Source organism: Ceratotherium simum, chromosome 4 (assembly GCF_057802395.1).
Source record: "Ceratotherium simum simum isolate JZ-2026a chromosome 4, ASM5780239v1, whole genome shotgun sequence".
In the NCBI taxonomy this organism is placed as follows: Eukaryota; Metazoa; Chordata; class Mammalia; order Perissodactyla; family Rhinocerotidae; genus Ceratotherium; species Ceratotherium simum.
In genome coordinates, this window is record NC_141903.1 from 78532582 (window position 1) to 78547546 (window position 14965).

Sequence of the window (14965 nt, forward strand, 5' to 3'; positions counted from 1 at the left end):
CAAATAGTAATTTGCTTTTAAAAATATTTAACAGAGTATCAAGAAATCAGGATTTCTCAGAAAAATGATTCACTTTTCAAAGATATAAAAGAATATTATATAGTATCCTTAGAAGTAGGAAAATGTTTCAAAGCAACCTAATAGAGGTTTTTTTCCTTGATGGAAAAGTTCTCTGTTATGTATTGTCCAGTCTGGTTTTATGTCCTGAATAAGATAACTATTTCTACTAAAAAGAAAATTTCCAGTAATGTACAAACTCATCAAATTTTAGTTCTGGAAGCTTCTTTAGATATTAGCTACACTTATCTAATTGTTTACAAATGGTGGAGTTGAACTTCTTAGGATTTACCCAAGGACATACACTTGGGATTAGGCTACCAGGAATCTCTTTTTCTCCTTCAACTTAGATTTTTCTAATGCACTAAACTGTCAAAAGTTAATAAACTAATCGATATTTGTGGCAAGTACGAAAATTTCCTAAATTGAAAATGTAACTGTCTGTGCATTAATTCTAGCTATCAGTCTCCTGGAACCTTGAAGAAACTGAGCAATGGGTTGCCATATTTTTGAGAATCATGCAAAAATCAGAATGAAGAATAGGATAAAATGACATTCTACTTTTTAGAAGGAGCAAATATGACCAAAACTCAAAATAGGAAATATTCAACTGGCAAATATTATACACAAATGGCCTTGGGTTATACATCATGGCAGCTACTAGGAGAGGCTTTGATGCCATTCTGCCTGAGTTGGAATCTCAGCTCTGCCACTTAGTGCTGTGTGATTTGACCACGTTTCTTAATCTCTCTATGCCGTGGTTTTCTCATCTGTAAAATGGAGCTACCCATTCCCAAGTGTTGTGAGGATTAAAAGGGTTAATAAAGTAAAACACCTTAAATAGTCTCTAGCAAACAGCAAGCTTATAACAAATTCAATCACTCTTATTATTGTATATTAAACATCATGTGTGATCGAGTGAACGTTTTTCAGGAAGATGGCACGGCAGTGGCTGAGATAAGCAGGAATGTACAGGGAACTACCGGGAAAGCTAACTAGTGCCATAGAATTAGGAAAAAAACAGATTCTGAAGCAGTTTACTAGAGAGGCACTCCAGAAATCATTTTCTGCTTTGTCTGTCATATGGAAGTATCCCCAAAGCAGACAAAATTAACTGTCTTTAGCTTCCCTCTTAACCTGTCCTTCAGTTCCCTCCAACCTTTTGTACCTTTGTTTCATTCTCTTTATCTGGATATATATGTATATATATATATATATATTTTTTTTTTCTCTTAAATTTAAGTATGCTGGGGAGACTATGACTCCAATTGAGGCTACTGAGAAAAGACACTCAGATAAGAATAAAATAAGGACATCAACCCTACTGGCTTTTTTATCTTGTACTCAGCCTCCCTTGATAATACTCAAGAGAGAAAAGATAATGTTGCAGGAGATGAGAGAGGAGCATTTTTATTCTGCCCCATAGCATCACAAAAGTCTAAGATGGAACTGACTTCAGTTGTTTCTCACAGTTCAGCTTGACTCCTGGTACAAGGGACCAGGTCAGCATTCTCACTAACTAGCTGTTACACCCCGCCCCCAGGCTCTACCAAGCTCTTCCTGAAGGCCACACACCCTGTGTGGTTCTTCTGCTCAAAGAAAGCTAAAGAGAAAGTAAACAAAGAAACAGTCAAAACAAAGGCAGAACATGCTGCTAGGAATGCTAGGGGAATATTTCCAGAGATCTTTTTTTTTTTTTTTTTTTTTTAAAGATTTTATTTATTTAATTTTTTCCCCCCAAAGCCCCAGTAGATAGTTGTATGTCATAGCTGCACATCCTTCTAGTTGCTGTATGTGGGACTCGGCCTCAGGATGGACGGAGAAGTGGTGCCTCTATGCGCACCCGGGATCCGAACCCGGGCCACCAGCATTGCAGCGCGCGCACTTAACCACCAAGCCACAGGGCCGGCCCTCCAGAGATCTTTTATTCTGAGCCTCAATACTTCACTTGTTGCCTTATTCACCAGATTGTAGAGATTCTTTCCTTTTGATACAGCATTTTGACCTTTATCTTCACTCTCTTTAGTTATGTGTAACATTAGTTGTCGGGATCTCGCATTCCTTAGTCCTCACCCAGTGCTTGTTACTTTATGGTCAAGGACAAAGGCATTGATGCCTCTGGCTGATATCCCTGCTGTGTACCTGTCACCACTGACATTCACCTTTCTGATTGTCACCCTTGAAAAACAATATATCGTTTTTGAGGGTCATCTCCTTTCACAGATTCAGTCCTCAATGTATATGAAAAAAAACCAGTCTTTCTCCACTATCTTTGTCTATCAATTCAGCACAGCTCTCCAACCAGAAGGCACAAAAGAAATCTGTTAGCATGTGACTTGCTCTTACATGGATTCACAAATGTTGCATATCAAATTAGAACTCAAAAAAAATTGGGAAAGTCACCCAAATAAAACACAGGTATAATATAGTTCCCCTATAAACTTAGTAAAATTTTGTCACTCAATATCATTATATGTGTCATTTCCTGTGCCAGAGAAAAATACCAAGGACAGAGCTTTTTCCAGAGACCTTGCATCCTTTGTTGACATTCAGATGCTCTGCTATCCTAGGGAATGTCTCTAATTCATTCCATTCCTCTGTATGAAAAAATTGGAGTTCCTTTTGTCATCTCTATAACTCAAATGTAGATGGGCACCTTGGATTAGCAATTTCTACATTCTTCTCTGTCGATGCACAGTGACTGTTGCTTGTATATTTTCCTTTGGAGTTAATAAATCACAAGCATGTTATATATGTGAAATGTAGAGAGTCCTTAATAGGTAAGTATTCTTTTCCTGTGTTGGAAGATAGGTGAGACAGCAAAATTCAGCAAAATTCTTATAAGATAAAAATGTATGTTAATGGAATAATCACTTGCAAAATTAGTCCCTACTGTCCACTCTTGGCACCTGTTCCCTATTCATTATGTCTTTATCGACGACTTTCAACTGATTGTCAGAAGACAGTGTAAATCAAAGGCAGGACATATGTACTGCTACATGAACCTGAACCTTGTAAAAGATGCTAGATTTTATAAAATCAGCGTGCCTTGGAGTAATCCCACATTGCCTTCCTCCTTTCAAACTGAGCTCTGATTTTTTTCTTCAGGCACCTACGAAAATCTTCATCTTCAGAGGGGATTCTAATTAGACTATCCAAGTACCTGGCATCTCCCTCTTAGAAACTGTCATTGAACCAGGATGAGCCTTTGACTTAAGTTGTATTTCAATAGAAGAGAATGACTTCTTGACTTCTCTCCTGGCTTTGAGAGGAATGGAGTTTTCTCTTTTAGGTGTTCTCATTCTCTCTTTTTACGGAATTCAGTAAGTAATCCTCAAATACCTCTGGAAACCATTGTGCAACCATGAGGGAAGTAGCCTCTTGATGAGGCCTAGGCTATGGAAGGCAGGTAGAGAGATAAAAAAAATGAGTTCTCGATGGTGTCATTGAGCAGCTGTCATATGGTACCTGAAGCACACTCTAGCTCCAGTTATGTGTGCTAATAAATTTCCTTGCAGCTAATACATTTTTGAGTTGAGAATATCAAGTGTTTCAAACAAAAGCACCATAACTTCATATATTTAAAGTTATAAGGAAAAATTATTGGAATCATAAGAAGAGACATTGACAAATTGGCATATGGAAGAATTAGACCAGTTACCAATCGCAAAAGAGAAAATTTCCAAAGACAAGGATATTTTATGCACTCCAAACAAGAATGTTTGGATATCAGAAAACCAAGAGAGGCCTTGGGGAAACTTGATGGATCACTAGAATATTTTTTTCAAATATATCTCTCTTTATAATCATGCTGTGTCAGAGAAAATATAAAGATTTTCTATCCACCTTAAATAATTTCACTGGAAAAACGTCTACTTCTGAAAAGGAACTCCTTGTTTACTCTAAAATTAGTTATTATCAATGAATATTAACTTATTAATAATTGAATAGATAAAATTATTTGAAAATATTTGTCTGCATCTTTCAATATAAATTTCCAAAATATTGTTAATTATTTGAAATAGATTGACTTTTAGTTGATTTTTTTCTGTAACAATTATTATCATATGCAAAATATCTTTTGCATTTAATCAGTCAAGATTTACTATTTCCAGTTTCAGAAACAAATGAAATTGTAAGTGGAATTGCTAAATATTTCTCCTTCAAAATAAGTAAAGCACTATTATTCCATAGATTAATGCATATGATGAGCCAAATCAAGTATTTTACAATATGATATGATTCTAATGTCATAGCAAATATAACACAGATAGCTTACAAAATGATTCAAATTATGGCCAAGAACCAGTGTTTAAAAAGGACTTCCTTCTTTGGGTATAGGTTTTCTTCCAAACATTTTTTTCCCTTAACATTATGATCAATCATAAACATTTCTAAGTGACCCACATTTGATAGGCACTGGCGAGTCAAAGATATATGAGTCATGATTCCATCCCTGAAAAAGATTTTTCTAGTTGTGTAGAAAAAAACAGATATGATATTACAGTAGAATAGAGCTAAGGGCCAAAACAGTGCCAGAGATAGCAAGCAATATGGTCCTTGGGAGGAGAGTGTGGTTTCTGTGGACCAGGCTGCCACTCCCCAGACACCAGAGAGACTGTAATTCTTGAGCTTGTCATTTAAAGTGTCCCCAGGGATCATAGGCATCAACAACCCCCAGGAGCTTGTTAGAAATGCAGACTCTCAGGCCCTGCCCTGAATCTACTGAATCACAATCTTTATTAACAAAATCTCCAGGTGATTTACGTGCACAGTGAAGTTTGAGAAACATTGCATATAGGGTACAAAGGAAAGAAAGATTTTAATCCTCCTTTTTTGAATTTTTTTCCTGAATTGGCTATTTCTAAGACGTTAATGCCAGCCTTAGTATACGTGCAGATTTCTTATTTACCTTGCACACACTATTGGAAGCAATACTAATGTTTCATGTGCAGGACAGCTCTGTTTGCAAGAAAGGTGCTCCACGACCACTGTGCCCGTGCGGGAGGGCATATTCAGAGCTCTCATCGCCAGGGATCATCCACGGATTTCCTCTTCATTATCTCCAATTTGACTGCAAGGGTGTTTGGGAAAAAAGGAGCACTTGACAGGATTCCTGGTTTCTAATCTCAGTTTGGGCACTAATTAGCAACATGATTTCAATCACGTAGTTATTCCAGATACTATTTTCTTATCTGTAAAAGGATATTGAATGATTGTTAAGCCTTCATTCAGCTCTGAAATTTATTAGCTCGATTTCAGATTATCACACATTAGAAGATAAAAGGAATGGGGCTAACACTGCTTAGCCTTCCGTGCAATTTTTCAGAGAAATGAATGTTGAAGAATTGGTATTGTGTATGGAGTATACTTGAAAGCAAATTGTTGTTGGGTTAAAAACAAGAAAATGCTGAGATTCCTCAGTGCCATGTTGTTATTTAAAGGAACTTTTTGCTTACTTTAAAACACAAAACAGATTTTTTACCTTCAACAGCCAATTTCCAAATACTGTACATATTTCTTATACAAGCTAAACATCGCTGGTATGACTCCTAAATAAGGAATACTAATGAACTCAATCTTCCCTTATATACTTATTTTCTTGTTTCCTTCTTTGACCTAATTTCCTGAAGCTTTCTTTTATCATTTCGAGTTGTGTTATTTGGAAGACTAGTAGCTTCTTATCAAATGCCTTGCCATCAAAAATTCATAAAGTAAATGATTATTGAGTGTCTCTTAGGGGCAAAGCAATGCTAATCTCCATGGGACATTCAAAGAAATAAAACAAGTCCATGGTGTTAACATTTTTGAGTAATAGAATGGTGTAATTAAGGTTATAAATTCAGACACACTATTTATTGAGGAAACCCCTGACCACGTATCAGGCACTACGTATGGTAGGTATGGTCACATGCATGACCTCATATAATCCTCATGACAATGCTATGAAGTAGATATTGTTATTATTTCTGTTTAACAGAGGAAATACCTGAGATTTAGGAAATTAAGTTATTTACCAAAGGCTACACAGCAGAGTTGAGTTGCAACAGAGAGCTTGTAACTTGCAAAGCCTAATAACATATTTACTATCTGGGCCTTTACAGAAAAAGTTTACCAACTCTGGCCCACGAAGATAGCAAAGTCAGAAAGTGGAAGGAGCCTGGGTCCCTAAAACGCTAAGAGAGCTGCCACCAACCTGAATCCAAACTTCCTGGATTATTATATGAGCCCAGAAAACCCTGTTATATTTGATATATTAAATTTCAGAGTTTATTTGTAACAAAGTTTATCCTATCATTACTAATGCATCCATTTGTAGATGAGAAAAAAGTAAGTCAGAGAAGTTGTCAGCTATGAATATATTAATAAGTGAAAAGGACAGGATTTGAATGCAGGTCTGGTTGACTCTAAAACCTGTCCTATTTCTCTAAGTTCAGAGTGATCATCTTTGGATGTTGAGTTCACATGTGATTTTTATTTTCTTCTTCGATTATCATGTATTTTTTTAAATAGCTTTATTGAGATACGATTCATATGCCAACAAATTCACTCTTTTAAAGTTCAACGGTTTTTAGTACATTCACAGAGTTTTACAACCATGACCATGATCTAATTTTAGAACATTTTTGGCACTCCAAAACAAATCCCATTAGCAGTGACTTTCTATTCCCTACTCCTTTTATCACCTGAGAACTACCAATCCTCAGTCCTATTCATAGTGGACCAATGATGAATTTATCTCTTCTAGACGTTTATATAAAAGGAATCATATAACATATGGTTTTTTGTAATTGGCTTGTTTAACTTAGCACAACATTTTCAAGGTTCATCCATGGTGTAGCACATATCAATACTTCATTCCTTTTTATTGATGAATAACAATATTTCATTGTATGGATATTGTTTATCCATTAATAATTTGGGCTGTTTCTACTTTTTAGCTCAAGAATAACATTGCTAGGAACATTTGTGTACAAGTTTTTCTGAAAACATGTATTTTCATTTCTCTTGGGTATATACCTAGGAGTGGAATTGCTTGATCACATGTAACTCAATGTTTAACATTTTAAGCAACTGCCGAACTGTTTTCCAAAGTGGCTGCACTATTTTACAACCCCACCAGCAGTGTATGAGGATTCCAATTTCTTCACATCCTTGTCAACACTTCTTTTTGTCTCTCTCTTTTATTTTAGCCATTCTTGTGATGTATAACGGTATCTCATTGTAGTTTTGATTTGCATTTATCTAATGACTAACGATGTTGAATAACTTTTCATTTGCTTATTGGCCATTTGTATATCTTTTTGGAGAAATGTCTATTCACATTCATTGCCCATTTTAAATTTGGGTTATTTGTCTTTCTACTGTTGAGTTCAAAGTGTTCTTTATATATTCTGGATACAAGTCTCTTATCAGATATACAATTTGAAAATATTTTCTCTGATTCTCTGGGGTTTTTCCACTTTTTGATGGTGTCCTCTGAATCACACAGTTTTAAATTTTGATGAAACTCAATTTATCTATTTTTTCTTCTGTTACTTGTGCTTTTGGTGTCATATTCAAGAAACCATTGTCTAATCCAGGGCATGAAGATTTACACCTATGCTTTATTCTAAAAGTTTTATAGTTTTAGCTTTTACTTTTAGGCTCATTATCAATTTCGACTTAATTTTTGTTTATGGTATTACATAGGGGTCCAACTTTACTCTTTTGCATGTGGATGTCTAGTCGTGCCAGCACCATTTGTTGAAAAGATTTCATGCATTTTTCAACTTTTAATTAACATGCATTAGTTTTATGATTGAAAACACTGAACGTCACAAAAATTATACCAAACATTTTTCAAAATTAAATTTAAATAAATGTAGGAGGATAATGGAATGTCACAGAAATTGAAAGCAAGAAACTGATTCAAGGAAAATCGAGAAGTCTAAGCTGTCATACGCAAAATAGAAGTCAAAGAACTTAAAGAGAGAAAAGAGAGACAAATCTTTGAGAGAGTATTTTCCAAGGCTGGATTTGTTTCATTTAAAGAGTAAGTGTATGAATAATGTGGAGATGAAAGCAATGAACACAGACTATGCTTTCAAGAAATTTGGTGATGAGAGAGAATCAGAATTCAAAGGAAGAGAAGAGGTGGAAGAAAGATTCTTACAGTGCAGAGGAACATATTTTTTGGAAGAATAGCCTTACAGTGTCAAGGAACTTGATTTTTGGAAAAATTTGAGTTATTCGTTAAGGAAAGATTGAGGATGCAGGAAAAATAAATAATTGATGAAAAAAGATGTGAGAAAAGGGTGTCAAATAGAGCACAGGCTTTGGAGTAGAGCCGTGGTCTATGCTCATTGAATGTAAGAAAGCAAAAGGGGAGAGACTGAGTGATAGGTTGAGAAACGGAAAAGGCCAGAGGGAAGGTATGGGAAGAAACAGGGAGGGAAGAAGGTATGCTGCAAGAATGGGTGGGTCAAGGGCAAAAGAGGATGAGTTCTTTAACAGATAAAGAGAATCCTCTTTCCATGACATGGCATTCTGGTGTGATCACTGAGATTAAGTTTATAAACTTGAAAAGCTTTTGTTTGCTGATTGACCTGTGTATAAGGGATAAAAAACGGGAGTTCGTTCTGGATATGTATTTTGCTTATACACTCTGAGAGTTAGTAAAAAGAAACAAAAAAATATGACTCCTCTGAAAATCAAGACATTTAGCAATCCTGAGCCTGCATCAAGAGATAGTAACAATCACTGAGGGGTTCAGGTTAGTTGGCCCCGTTAGAGAGAGAATCTGCTTCACAGTTTGCCTCAGTCCTACCACTCCCATATATATGTGGGATGAAAATCAATAATTAATAAATAAATAAGCACAGAATTATAAGCAGAGATTATATAAGCAGAGATGATTCCCTGCTTATCCATTTATTAACTGCTTAGCTTCACAGTTGAAAAGGAGGAGCGTTTATGTAGTGAAATCTGTAACGTGGAAGGCAGGGCGAAGGGGGGCATTGCTAATAAACACCCAGATCTGGCTTTATTGTGCTTAGGAATTCAGGGGCATTTTACCCAACAATGTAAACCATGAATGGGAGTTGAGGGGAAACCAAAATAAATACAAAGATGTTTTTAAATTAGAACATTTCCACCTCTTCCCACCTCTTCTCTATAATAATGAGTAAAGAATAAAATGTATAAAATCCAAGATCCTCTAATTCCCAGGAGGCTAACTGGTACAAATAACTATTGCAGTTTCACATTTCTGAGAATCTGACAAGGCAGGTACGTTTTCATATAATATTGCTGTTGAGTGTTTGTTCCAAAGTAAACCTGTTAAAGATTATGGATCATATCTTTTTAAACAAGGCAGGTAATGAATGACCCTAATGTGTGTAAATTTATAAGTATCATTATAAGACTTTTGAACAATTCTCTAAAACTATTCATCTGTGAACTTGAATAAATCATTAGTGCTTTCTTACTGTGTTTCAAATTTTTCACTTCTGAAGTACTACAAGGTCTTTCCCATCCAATCACATGCCAGCCTTCCAGCCACTAGAAAGAATAGATTGGGACTTTCCTGCTTTTATTTATATAATGCTTATGAAATTTAAAAAAAAGTGTTTGATGCATTCACACATTTAAATCTGCTCAGGCACAATGGATGCTGCCTGCATCGTTTTCTTTAGAAAAGTGCACACACACGAGAAAATGTCCTACTCCCGCTTCACCCGTGCGGTAGAAATAGTCTCATAAACAGAATGGAATACTCAGGAGTGGGGGGATCAGAAAGTTGTCAGATTTCTTTCTCTTTGCTCCAGCATCACATTCTGGCTTTTCTGGTGTTTTGTGGTCTAGCTCTACTATTTCACTCTACTCTATGGGACCACCCACGAGTTGTCCGGTTTTGTCTTTTGATCTCAAACGTGCCCCTTTTTTATAATCTTCCATCTGATCAATTTCGGGGAAGTTGAGAGGAAAAGCGTTGGAAGCCAGCAAACCTCATTTTCTGAGTGTATCTAATTTAGAATTTATGTAACATGGGCACATGGGCACAGGTATTCTGTATTTTCACACTGCTTTTTAGTCACTTATCCCCATCAAGAATGAATAGACCCACATTTTCTAACAAAGCTCTCCAAAAACACATAAATAGCAAGCTGTTCCTTCACAGGAATCTTTATGAAACTATATCAATCACAACAAAGGAGAGAAGAAAACCACTTTGGTATTAAAGGAATTTTTTTAGTTTTTACTCAACTTGATTCCAAAGATAAATGTTAAAAAGAAACATTTAAATATACACATAAACGTACACAAGCAAAAATTTGTTTACTGCTTACCTCCCCAACCACTACTTCCCACAATGGGGAGGGAGGGGGAAGACCGTAAAACCACAGATTTAATAATGTTTGGTGCTTGTAGCAGCTATTACTGTGGAACTGTCATCATTTCCGTTAATACTTTCTGTTGTTGTGGTGTTTATTTTCATGTTCTCCCCAGAATATAATTGGATACTTGAACATATTTGTGTTATTCAGATTGTTTTTGGGGATGAGCAATATAATGCCACTTAATTGCTAGGTTTTAAAAATAGGGTTAGAGTTGTCTATCAACTTCAAATCAGTAGATATCACTAAGATTTCAATCAACTGGTGCTGATGATTATGATAAATAAGGAAGAATGCTTAGGAGTTTCTGAGAGACCAGGTATGAAATTACAGCAAAATTTCATTTCAGAGCATGTTAAAGATTTAAGTATGAAAACTGCCTTAGAACATGAGGCTTCCTTCTAAAATTATTTACTTTGTGGCAGTTGCATTCCATTATTACAGAAATGAAAATTTCAGTTCTCCAAACTTCTCTCTTCCTCCTTTCTTTCCTTTCCTACCCTCTTCCTCTCTTCCTTTCTTACTAACTTGGATTGGCATCCACCTATCTTAGGTTGATAGAATCACTAAGACAGTATTAGTAAATTAATGTAGAGTCTTTACCAATATTTTTAAATAACATTTCAGATGTTTCTGGAATTTTAAAAGAAATCGAAGAAATTATGATATACTCCTCTCATTTTTAGAAAGAAGTTAAATCTGAAATCTGGAAGCATTTGTCATCTTCCAAAAAATGTATTGAAACCTCTCCTCTCTAATTTTCAATGGGATCTCAACGCGCCTTACTGTAGGAACTACATTTGTACAACTATATTCTAAATATTTTAAATATTCTAAATATTTTAACCACTGATTTTTGACTTGGAGAAGTGAAATCACTATGCTGTTAGATTAATAAAAGGCATTTTATATCATTTAAATGGTCAGAATTAGTTGCTGCTAAAGCTATCAGCATTATTTACCTTCAGCTCAGCACCATGGAAAGATACTGCATTCTTGGTTCCCTTAGGCAACAAGAAGACAATCAAAGGCATAATCCTAAATTGACTTTCATGTGCAAGAAATTTACTGATCTAAAAATTTACTAAGAGGGAGACCAGCACATCTGCCCCTATAGGAAATGATTTCTGCATAGTAAGTGTTGATCTGCATAACCATATGATCATTGCAAGTGCTGATTACCAAATCTGAATCATCATTACTTAGCAAACTTCTATAAATACACATGGCACCATGTAATATATTCAGCTGTGCTAAATTAATGACAAAGTCCTTACCCCAAGGAGCGTGGGGGTCTAAAAACAAAGAATGATAAAAAAGACAAATATGTAGAACACACACTGAGTTGGGGGAAATTTTCAGTGAAACAAATTCAATGAAGTATTTTTATGGTTTGTGGCAAAGGAGGAATGAAGGATCCATATAAAGTTTGCCTTTTGGATTGCTGTCACTACAAGTTATGTGCTGGCTTATGAAAGAACTACAACATTTTAATCCCTTGACTTCTCAGGAATTTTGACATATATTTCTGACTGCATTTTTTTTTAATATCTTCATATGAATATAAATACCATAAAATCAATGTATCCCAAACTGAACTCATTATCTTTTCTTTGCTGTTTTCTTGTTCCTTAAATCAGCTCTTGCCTTGGTTAAAGCACTGTCTTCTCCTAATGATTACTCAAGACATTCAGAGCTACCTTCTTTACCATTCTTCTCCCTCGTCTGCCACCAAATCCCGCAGATTACCAAATTGATGCTCTATTCTCCATTTGCATCTTCTTAATCCTTATTCAGGTCTTCAAATTTTATTTTAGATGACTATCATGATCTTCAATTGGTCTCCTCCTTAAGCTACCCTTTAAAGTCACTCTTCCAGAACAAATCTTAGCCTCTCCTGGTCCGAGTCTTGATGGCTTTCACTGTGAAGGCAGCACTGTTTCCAGTGGCATTCCTGGCCCTTTACAACCCAATCCACACCTCTCCTTCACATCCTTACTTCCTGCTAATCTCTACTCACTACACCCTAAAAATTACAACCTCGTTTAGGCTTCTTTGCATTGATTTATGACACTCCAGTCATTTTATATAGCTGGATATCTTCTTTGTCCCTCTCTATCATTTCGGACCTAGGGAAAAATGCTTATCTCTTATGAAACTTTCTCAGATACCCCAGGTGGAATAAATGTTCTTCTCCTGCATATACGTGCCTATATAACATGATAGAATTTGTCTTTGTCTAGTAGATATTGGTTGGGTGCCCCTCCAACAATAATGTCTTCCTTATACCATGAAGAGCACCCACATTTTCCTTTCTCATTTGGTTGGTGCCATAATGCCTGACTTTGTTTTATCTGTATTTTCTACCATGACGGGATCAAGCTTGTGGTTAGAGCCCAAGTGGAATAAGGAGAGAAGGGAGATTCATTTTAGTGACACATTTTGAGTTCTTTATCAAGCTGCTTCCAAAATTGGATCCATCCATGGCCTAATCTATTACATGAGTTAATTACTTTTCTTTTTGCTTAAGCCAATCAGAGTTGGGTTTCCGACACATGCATCCTGAAAAATCCTATTTCTATCTATTTGGATTTTCTAATAACTATTTGCTTACATATATTTTCTCCAGTTTAAATTATAAATTCTATGAAGACACAAATGGTTTCTATCATCTCCTGTGTCTCCTATAATGCCTATCCTGGCATATTGTGTTATCAGTAATTTAAGCAGAGACCATATGATCATCTGTCAAAAATGCTTCCAAAAGAAATACTCCAGGGATGGGCGATTGGGCTACATGACCTGAGGTGCCCCTTCTACCACTTGGCATTTTTTTATTACTCTATTAATTTTAAAAGCTCTAAGAGTATTCCACGCTGCAAAGTTGACTATGATGCTGAACACAGTAAAAAAAAATGACGTTTTAGTTTCCTAGAGTAGTCATAACAAAATATCACAAACTGAGTGGGTTAAAACAACAGAAATTTGTTATCTGACAATTCTGGAGGATAAAAGTCCATATCGAGGTGTCATCAGGACCATGCTTCCTCTGAAGGATCTGGGGAAGAATCTGTTCCATGCCTTTCTCTCAGTTTCTGGTGGTTGGCTGGCAATCATGGCGTTCCCTAGCTTGCAGCTGCATAATTCCACATGCCCTTCTTACATGGTGTTCTTCTGTGTCTTCCGGTGGCTGACTTCTTATAAGGACACCAGTCAGATTGGATTAGGAGCCCACCCTACTCCAGTATGACCTCATTTTAACTTAACTATTTACATCTGCATCAACCTAATTTCCAAATAAGGTCACATTTTGAGTTAGTTGTGGTTAGGACTTCAGCACATCCTATTTCGGGGGGATACAAACATAACAAATGCCAACAGCTAGTGCTTTCTAGGAGGACGTTTTATTAGAGCTCCTTGCTCTACAGAGGGGAATAGGATAATTAAGACTCCAAGGGAGAAATCTAAATGGTTTAAGGGAAGCAAAGAAAGTACTGGTTTTACCCATAAATAGAACTGACACCCAGTGACCAATGACCACTTTTTTAACAGATAAATTTTGCTCCACGATTGGCACTTATATCTGAAAGAAAACATAATCCCAGTGGGCACTATCTAGCTCCGTCAGGCAAAAAGCGATCCATGTTGACAACACGACCTTACTGGTGAGGAGGTGCTTTTATTCATTTTTGCTCATGCATAAATTAGCTCTTTAAAAAATTCATAGGAGAAAAATACTGTGTGAAGTTGTTTTCGCTTTTGTGGAGGTTATCTGTTTATCAAGATAAGGGCATTATGTAATTTTAATGAATGAAATGTAACAATATATTCTTTGGTTTCATAACAAGATTAAAATTGATTCTGAACATAATACAGACCTTCTCTATTGAAAGGCAAACCCCAAGGCTTTTTCATCTTCATGGAGGTGTTGTCACAGAACAAAACCACTTGTAACACACGTTTGGAGTCAGGCACATCTTGGTTCAAATCCCATCTCCACCAAGACAATTTTCATGTACCTTGGGCACGTTACTCAACCTCCCTGAACCACAGATTCCTAAACTATAATCTCAAAAGATTGTTGTGATGATTAAATTTAGTAAATTCATGCAGGGCACCTATTTTGTGGCACATAACACTTAACAAAATGTGGTCATTATCATTGTCGTTATTATTATGATAGGCTAACATTCAGAATGTTTCTATTTAGAAATGTTTGAGGCAGAAACAAAAGAAAAAAACCTAAAATATAATAAAATATTAGAGAAATTATCAGTTTTGTGGACTTCTTTTTGCAGTTATTCAGTTATATAATCACATATAGGACTAGAATTTAGTGTCCTTTTGGGGGAAAAAAGGTATTCATCTTTCTAGTACCATGAAAAGAAGGACTCATTCAAGTGACTGTTGTTTTTTTTTTTTTTGAGGAAGATCGTCCCTGAGCTAACATCTGTGGCAATCTTCCTCTGTTTCGTATGTGGGATGCCACCACAGCATGGCTTGTTGAGCAGTGAGTAGGTCTGTGCCCG